Source organism: Teleopsis dalmanni, chromosome 2 (genome assembly GCF_002237135.1).
Source record: "Teleopsis dalmanni isolate 2A chromosome 2, ASM223713v2, whole genome shotgun sequence".
Classification (NCBI taxonomy): Eukaryota; Metazoa; Arthropoda; class Insecta; order Diptera; family Diopsidae; genus Teleopsis; species Teleopsis dalmanni.
The window spans coordinates 103928392-103936806 of NC_051847.1; the positions used below are offsets into that span (position 1 = coordinate 103928392).

At 33.1% G+C, this 8415-nt stretch overlaps 1 pseudogene; it reads left to right on the plus strand.

Moving 5' to 3' along the window:
- The first annotated feature begins 268 nt into the window (after nt 1-268).
- Nucleotides 269-7369, plus strand: LOC119675258 (annotated as a pseudogene).
- The last annotated feature ends 1046 nt before the right edge of the window (nt 7370-8415 follow it).

Here is an 8415-nt window from a genome sequence, read left to right on the forward strand (position 1 = left end):
AACTGCGTCGAAAATCAATATCAACTAAGGGAATTAGTGTTGGAATTTTGGGCACAATAGGAATAAGCAACAAAAGTCATTATAGCGTAGGCCCAGTGTCATGTCTCCTAGTATACAGTAACCGGTCTGACTAAATATTAATCCATCTAACCTTTAGCAGTTGAGAATTTTCTAACCTATAAGTGATTTTGTTTCTTTTAAGACAGTTTTATAAGAAAAAGGTTTAGCATCCTTTGATTTATAGAAAATTAGAAAGGTGGTATAAAAAATGGCAAAGATTACTGCTAAATACATCGATAAGGTTCTGGCAGTCGGTTTACTTGCTACGCATTTCAGTTTTCTGGTAAAAGAAGAAACTACCCTATAGACTACTGTCGAAAATAATTTAAAAAGTTATTAAGAGGAGAATTGACCAATTAGCTCGTTTTAAAAAATAAAATAATAAATTGAAGAATAAGGAAAAGTTTTTTAATTTAATGGTAAAGAACCAATTTCTACTCTAAAAATCTTGTTAATAACTTTTTACACACAAAAAACTAATTTTAGATCATTTAAAGTATTAAACATATAAATATTACATACCAAAATTTCCCACACTTAATGGAGTGGATCTGAATATGGAGTACGGAGAGCACTCCATAATGTAGTATTAACTGCAATGTTTAAACGGTCCCTACAGTCGAATGGTTGGACTTGTTTATATCACTTGTCCGTTAACGTGATAACCTTTAGGTCGTGAACATATTCAGCATTCCTGCACCTATCCAACTCCTTAATCCCTTTCCTGCCATTTTAGACAATTGGAAAGTAACTTTTTTGGGTTTCTGAACGCAATTTTCTTGTAATTTGAATTTTTAATTTTTGAGGTATGTGCATATTAAAGTCATTCTACATTTCAACCCCGTTATGACTCCATACCCGAAAGCAAAAGAAAATGGAAATGGAAGGAACAAAAAAATTCATCTTCAAGAAAAAGTAAATAATTGAGTACATACATATATGCATCACTACCTATTCTTAATAACGCACACAAAAGCATCAACTCTGAGTTTTATATAAAAATACATAAAGCACACAAAAGCACGCACCAACACTCCAACCCCACGACTGAGCAGTGAGACGGGAAGTAGGATTTTTGCTTGTGAAAAGAAACTTTTTAAGCGAAACCCACTCGAGATTTTCTATAGAACGCAAAAAATAAGTAAAAGTTGAAAGTAAACGAAAATATAAGGATTTTATGCCGAGCTAAAGTTAAATATAAGCAAAAACTGTGCGTTTTTAATGGAAGAAATAAAAAAGTGACTAATAAAAGTAGAAAGCTCGCACACTTTTCTTATAACAGAAAGTTTTCGGATGGTGTAGCTGTAGCTGAAGTGGAAGTGGAAGGTGGAAGGAGGAATCGTTACCCCTTTCACTATAGCTACTAATATAAATTTCGTCCAAATGTTCGAAATATGTCCCAATCGCGAATTTAGTTTCAGAATCATTACTACTGTTTTAATAATGGGGCTGATGGGCTTCATATCCTAGCTTCATTAAATATAGACCGAATCATTGAGCTGGTTTAAGAGTTCCAGAACAAAGTAAATTTAATCACATTCTAATCCAAGTCAAGTTATATGTATCTGATTTTTGCAGAATTTTAAAAATCTTATTACTAAAAATTAATATGGTGCAAGTAATTTAGATACATACGTTAATGAATCCAAATACTTCGTTGATAGAGGTGTATCAGTAATACTTATAAACCATATACATCTTTCAACTACAGCCCAATAAACTCTTATATATTGATTATTAAAACGACTGAAATTCAAGGCGATTAGTGAAGAAAACAGCTGATGATATATACTATAAATTGAAATACGATTTTAAAAACTATAGTTTACATAGTTTCGTCAAGGTCCATACATCTGATGTAAACATCTGAAAAAACTGCTCATATTATGTGCAGATTTAAGGTACATCACAACCGCCGCGTATGCCTTACCAATGTCGTCAATGCCATGCATAGCCCATCATAACACATAAAAATAAAAATAGAAATATAAAGAAAAAGAAAAATAAATGAAACCAAAAAAAATGACTATAATAGTAACAAAAAGTTTTGAGTAAAAAATATTCGGAATTATGTACACTGTTTGAGCACAGTTGGATAATTACTATACGGAGAAGAATGTAAAACTTAAAAAAATTACACTAAAGATTAAGGGCTGAAGTGAAGAACTGGGCGGAGCTTACGGAAGGGTTAGAGTACGAGATATGCGTTTTATTTTAACTCATTCGCTTTGTATATTCTAAGGCGAGACGCGATTTAAAAAAAATATTATAAATATTTTTTGTGTATCTACGAAAACTTAAGCGTTTCTGAATATTCTTGCCTAAATTTTGTTTTAGTGGCCATTGACGTTTTGTTAAATAAAACATATTTTATCCAAAACACTGATGAAAAATACCAGTTAGCGTAGAATTTACAGTTAGATATTGGAGAAATATTTACCTTTCGGTTTAAGTTCAAGAGTACAACAACCGGTTGATCTGGACAAACAGTATAAAACTTAAGTAAATTACTGCGAATGTTTTTTAATAATAATTAGTTTAATACAACATCTTGACCATTGCCGGGTCTACGTCCCAAAGCCACTAGTCGAGTTCGATGACCAAGTGCTATCTGCCACACCCAAAAAGGACTGCACAAACAAATCTTTGCGGGTTACAACAACAAGGCAAAATTTATAATGCATATATACTAGGTATCGAAATATCTGTTTAGTATCGATATAGGTTGTTTAGCTGTAACCCAATGATTTTTAACACAGAAAATCTCTTATATCCTGACAAACATAAACTATTCTTGTAGAAATATATACGGTTAATGATTAGTGAAGATTAAAATAATAATACACTATGTATATTAAAAACTTTTTATAGAAATATTAAAAATTTGAAGTGGTATTTGCCAGTACTTCTAAGAGATGAAGTAACACATGCGTGAAACCGCCAAAAGCATATATATCAGTCATACTGCTAAAGATCGTTAGTCGTTTGTGACAATCGCATATGAAACGGATGCACTTCTTCATATTAATCAATGTGATTTGGCGGTGTGATTCAATATAATAAATATAATTCAAATACATTAATTATTATTAAATACGTCATGTGTCCAAGACGTATTTTCGGGTGTTTAGAAACTTTTTAAAATAGAAATTCAGAACAAAAACTTATTATTAAAAATCAATCAACAATGCAAGTTTTTGAACTAGCTTTGAACGGGGAATTAAGAATCTACTCACAGGAAGTTGGCAAATAGATTAAACAGATTAGCTCATTTATACAATGCCAAAAAGTTATATATATGGTTGATAATAAAAAGATCTACGCAGTTGCAATTAACTAGTTTTGTATTTTGTGCACTTATTTAATAAACAAATATTAAATTAAAACTATTCTATATAAAAACTATATATATTGCATATTCTAAGCGATTCCATTATTTAATATAAACATACTCCACAATTAAATCTATCAATTTCACCAAAACAAGCACTTTATTTAAGTATAAGTATAATATTATAGCTAAAACTCAAATCATTTATCTAAACTGTATAGTTGAGATATATATCTACTGTATAGTTTAGATAAATATATATTTATCCGAATAAAAATTTAAATTGCATTCAATACAAATGTCGTTTTCTTTGGGATATCGTCACTAGTACCTCAGATAGGCATATAATGAGTTCCTACCACTGTAGGCGTTATGAATACAAACAATGGTGCTTACTGGACTCGTATCTCGGGACTCTAAAGTAATACTTTTAGGTGTTCTACTTACAAAAAGAGTATTATGAATCGTCGTTGCTTTTTGAATAGGTCCACATATGTTTATATTTCGTACTACGTGTTCTCTTACTGTTATATCAGGAATATTTAGGTGGACAATTAATCCCATTCTTCATTTAATTTAACAAGTGCGAGAGACTCAAAAAAGTTTACCGGATATTAGACTTACTGTCTTGAATAAATTGTCTTTTTTGGAGGAACCGTCTGGTGATTATGCTAGAAGAATGTTGTCCTGGGAATCCATCCACCCACATTCTGTAGAAAAAATTGATTTTTTATATGTTTCGTTCTTATGTAATGTTTTTTAAGTTTTAGAGTTAAGAGCAATAATTTCCTTATTCGGATATGTTATGCGCACAAGTCAACGAGTGCAACCAAAGAGAAAAATGTCTTTATGAGAAACGACTACACGTGTGTAATCAACACAAGAAGCATGTGTGTGGAGTAACGACACCCCTGTTCCTTAAGAAATTCTCTTAACCCGAAATGTGGACGTCAGTTCACACAAGTCATTTAAAACACATGTTATCGCTTTTTTGTTTTGATTACAAAGCAGTCGCACAAAGCAAAAGCGAACACATTTTAGACTGCGAGAAGCTTTGACGAGAAAAAGCAAAACCCAGCAATTCGTTAAATCGCTTTTCAAAATGAATCTATAAGATACATTTTTCTGCTCACATTCATTTTTGCAGGACGGTGGAATGTAATTAAAGTTACAAGCAACACTCTATGCTTTCAAATGAATCACCTTTAACGTGTGGTTACTTGCTGCAATTGAGCACAATATACAACATTTTAGATGCACAATTTTTCTTCCCAAATGTAAATAAAATTGGTAAATACATTCAATTTGTTGTTTACAATTCTGGCCTTTGGCCACTTAATAGTGCGCAGCTAAAAGTGTGCTGCATTTGTTGCATTGTCCAGACAATCTTAACTAACCGATAAATGTTGCATACTTTTCGGGGGGAAATTTAAAAATGAGTTCTTAAAAGTTTGGAATAGCTGGCTTTCAAAAAAGAATCATATCAGAAACGAGACATGTCAGAAGGAATATTAGCGACGTTACCACTCTCGCTATATATGAGACCGCTCATTTTATGAACTATTGTTGGCCGTCTTTGAAATCCCTGTTATATTCTGTTTGCGTTAAAAACTTTTGCACCACACCGCAGCTTGTGTCCATACTTCATTCCCTTCCTGTAACACGAATACATGCAGTGGGCATCTCATAAACTTGATTTATTTGAATAATAACAATTAAAGTTACTTGTAATTATAATTTAGTTATTTTTATAAAAGAACTTATGGACAGTAATATCTCGATATTGTTAAGAGAAGAAGTAGTAGGCTAAGCGACTGATTCTCGCAATTTACAAGAAAAAAATATTACAGCCTATGAAACCGGAACGTTTCATACCTGCTACAATACCCCCCACTGCTACAATATAGAGAATCGATGTCTATCTGCTAACATATAGATATCTTTCCAAGTGTAACAACCTAACTATGAGTTACTTTGGATCCAAGCCATCCCAGCACGTATGTCAATCTATCTACTCAAAAGACGAGTCTTATTACTTTTGTTCAAATTCGTCATTGAGTGAGTGTTAAAATTTACTTATGTTTATGTTTATGTTTTCTTTGAGTAGATAGCTGTAACAATATAATGGGATTGTTGCGAAGAAGAGGAAACGGCACGGTACATTATGTGTCACTGTGATAGTCTCACCAAACTCAGACTTCCGTACTTATCAACTGCCCATCCATTTATAACGGAATTAGGCACCATCTCTACAAAGGACATAATGGCGTTCTTAACTGCTATTCGTCTATGGAACTATAGGTATGTCACAATAATCCTTAAAGGAGGCAGTGACGTGGTGACAAGTGGATATGTCACAATAATCCTTAAAGGATGCAGTGATGTGGTGACAAGTTTCCAACCCATTTTTAAGTCTAATCTAATCTAACAACATCAAACAATGGTTTGACCTATTTTTTGTGGAAGTACTTGAAGTCCAATTATAATTTCAGCCTCGGGATAAAATAATAACGTTATGTTAAATGGGGGTTCTAGGATGCAGTTTCTAAAATTTTTCCGAAATCGTTAATTGACCGAAATTGCCATTAATTTATTTATAGAAAACAATATATAAGCTGTTTTTGTAAGTAAGTATATCTACGTATATCTGTCTCGTTTTGCATTTAATCTAAACTTTTCTTGGAATGAAGTTATAGCCATATCAAATCAAACATTTTATTAAGAAGAACTTACCATGAGCACAGCTCCTGAATAAATGGAAAATAGAAAAATAGAGAAATTAAAAATGTAGTAACAACCGCGCATATACTGTCTGAAACTTAAACTTCTACTGCATTTGAAAGGTTACGTTTGTGTCATGCATCTAGATGTCCTTTGATGGTCACTTCTTTTTCTTGCTTAATTGTAGACTGTGTTCTGTACAGTTGGCCGTGAACGTGTGGGATATATGCTTATGGATCGGTTGATATTTTTTCTTCAACTAGCCAGCGGTTTCAGGTTTTGAAACTTATTAATTTCTACTAAGCACTGAATATACAGGCAACAATAGTTTTTCTACACTTTACAAGCTAATCAAATAAGCGTTTTTCTGTACAATACTTTTTGTGTATAATGAAGTATGTCTTATAGGGGCATTATACTGTCGGTAAGAAGATAATAGAACAGGTACTCGATCGCATACGTAAGATGGCTGATCATTGCTGTGGCTTACAAGGGTTCTTGATGTTCCATTCTTTCGGTGATGGTACTGGATCAGGTTTCACTTCCTTATTAATTAAACGGCTTTCCAGTGATTATGGTAAGAAATCGAACCTCGAGTTTGCTATGTATCCTGTACCTCAAATCTCCACCGCTGTTGTGGAACCATACAATTCAATACTGACTACTCATACCACACTGGAGCGCAATGTTCCGATTGCGCTTTCATGGTAGATAATGAGGCAATATACGATATTTGTCAGCGTAACTTGGATATTGTTCGTCCTACATATATCTTAACCGTCTCATTGGGCAAATTGTGTCATCTATCACAGCTTCTTTGCGTTTCGATGGTGCGCTCAATGTCGACTTAACTGAATTTCAAACCAATCTTGTACCATATCCTCGAATTCATTTTCCGCTGGCTACATACGCACCAGTAGTGTCATCGGATAAAGCGTACCATAATCAGGGAAGCGTACCTGATATAACAAATGCATGCTTTGAACCAGCCAATCAGATGGTTAAATGTGATCCACGTGTTGGCAAATATATGGCGTGCTATATGCTGTACAGAGGATATGTTGTGCCAAAGGATGTGGATGCTGCAATCACATCCATAAAAACCAAACGAGCAATACAGTTCGTCGATTGGTGTCCGACTGGATTTAAGGTTGGTATTAATTATCAACCACAGACCGTTGTACCTCACATATTTTATAAAATAATATTAAAAACAAGCACGTTTCATATAATAATATGGTATAGGTATATTCCTAGTTATTACTAAAACACAATTATCAAAAACATATTGCAATTGTATAAATTTTACACAGTTGAAGAGATCTATCCCTTCATCTTCCCGATATTTGCTCAAACCTTATTGCTCGTCTTATTAGGTGGTTCGGTAATCTTATATGTATAAATATTCACTCATTTGAAGTCCTTCTTTCTCTCGATTATTTTTATGAATTGTTGATCACGGTTTTGCTTTATTTATATTTCGTAGTATGTGGAATATTATTACTTATTTTTATTGCAGTATGTGTTGAATATGCTATATGGCATATGTTGTAGAATAAGGACACTCATTAATTAGTTAAAGAACTCGTAGTTGATGTGCAGGATGAGAGCATAATTTAGATAACAGAAGAGTTGGTTCAGAGACTTCATTTATTTATATTCGACAAGGCTAAAATTGTCACTATGTATATATATATTTCACTATTTTTCTATGGTACTATTTTTCGCAATGACTTTGATTACGCAAATTATTCTTTTTTTTTGTGTACCGTTATTATATATAACATATAATAAATAAAGTATTTCATTTGCCTCTTCATTAATTAATCTCAAATAATCCTCGCTTTTCTATGCAATTCAATTAACAATGACGACATAAACAAGTTCATACACATAGGTATTACACAAATCAGCTGCTCTTCTCCATGTTGTCCTCGCTCAACCGCGATTTCCTCTTTCCTGCGGACTCCACTCAAGTGTAGCATGAACAATTTCGGTGTTTAGCTTGCGAAGAGTATGCCCCACCTATCCGTTGGGAAGGAATGGATTGCACCCAATCGAAGTGGAGTGAAGAGTATCGGGCAAGCCTCGTGCACCCTAGCTGAGATTGCATTAGAAAAAATGGTGTTACAAGGACAAAAATGAAGAGAGTCAGTTTATTGATATGTGATCGTGGAAGTGACAGTGATTCACATTGACATTGACATGTGTTATCAATAACGATTTTTAAATATGTCACTTTTGACAGTAAAATTGCACAAATATTTTGTAAAAATTGTACAATTTTCAAAAAAGTACTCACT